The sequence below is a fragment of the Chionomys nivalis genome, chromosome 2, assembly GCF_950005125.1.
Source record: "Chionomys nivalis chromosome 2, mChiNiv1.1, whole genome shotgun sequence".
NCBI classification, from domain to species: Eukaryota; Metazoa; Chordata; class Mammalia; order Rodentia; family Cricetidae; genus Chionomys; species Chionomys nivalis.
Genome location: NC_080087.1, coordinates 33,547,126 through 33,548,676, shown reverse-complemented (window position 1 = coordinate 33,548,676; position 1,551 = coordinate 33,547,126).

Genomic DNA, 1,551 nt, shown 5'->3' with positions numbered 1-1,551 from the left:
TCTCTCTTCACATCCATTCTGTAACTTTTACGCACCATTTTCTCTTTTAAAGGAACTGTATTCATAATTTTTTAAATTCTATGCAGGCTTAGACTTTAGCTAAAGTGTGTGGGCTTCTTTTTGAAGAGTGTTTGTGTATATATATATATATTATATATATGTATGTATGTGTGTATGCTACATGTATATAGTATCTTTTCATGCTCTGTTACCAAATATCAATTAGAATCTTTCTTGCAGACTGGAAATAAAAACTTGTATATAAGCTCTAGGCAACTAGGGTAGAGCTCCACAGATGAATGATAATGTTTTGTGTTACTAATTTAATTATGGTAGAAAATGGTAAATGACTTTTAAAAGCAAAGGAATTGTAGTTTTAAAGAGGCCTTTTCCCCTCGAGATGGGCACGGGAAGGAAGCTGTTCCGGGTTGAACCTCGTATTACCTTGGTTACTCTGAAAAGACTCAACAGATGGAGAAGTCGAGGGTCTGTACTACAGATCGTGTCAGAAGTTGAGACCGTGCTGTTTAACAAGAAGTGCCCACAAGCTGTGGCTGTGCCACTGGGTATTTAGAGCTGTACCTGAACCATTGGCCGTTGGCAGGCTCGTCCCTGTCTCCACTTTGTCTTATTAAGTGGAGGTAGAGGTGACTGGAGTCTGTGCGCACTGCTCCTAAAAGTTGTGATGTGTGTGTGAAACAGGCCTCACCCATGCAGGGCTCTGAGGGAAGGCAGGACCACATGGGTGTCCTGTAAACAGCAGTGGTTTTTACCCGCAGATGAGCTAGGTGGAGTCAAAAATTAGATTCTCCACATGCACTAAACTATTTCCCATGAAACTCTGAATTATTAATATAGTTGGAAATGTTTGCAACATCTGAACCTCTGTGTTGAGTAAGTTTTCTACATATCATAATCTCTCACAAGGATATCTTAAGCCCTGCACTGAACAGTACATAGAATTCTGTGTTCCATTTTGTCCTCTTCTAAAAGCCGCCTCACACCCTGCCTTTCATTCCTTCAAAGAGTAGGGCAAAGGCTTTTATACTTGCTTTACTCATACTTAATTCTGATTTTTTTAAGTCTTCAAAATTTTTTAATTGTTTTTACATTTGTTTTTTATTTGCTTTGTTGTAAGATCATTAGCCAAAATCCTAGATACCAGGGGGGGGAAATGCAGTTAGAGGTTAGACTAGAGCTCTGAGGTCTTCCCGCTGCTCTGTCAGCAGGGATCTCCTGTCTGCAGTGTTCACAAACACAGAAATATGTATGTGAGCAGAGACTTAGATAGGGAAGGGGCAGATCCAAAGGACGCAACGTGTTCAGTGTTCAATAGCGTGCAAGCCAGGCAGATTGAAGCTCGTGAGAATTATTGAAGGAGCCAAGAAAGCGTGACCAAGTCTGGATGTCCCTGCCGTGTGGGCACTCCCTGGCAGCTTCCTGGGCAGTCCTCTAAACAAAGCTGGGAAGGAGTGTGTGAGTCTCATGTCACCTGGTTTTCTACAAGTACTGTAAAAAGTTTTTATATAAATAAAAACTGTGAATATATAC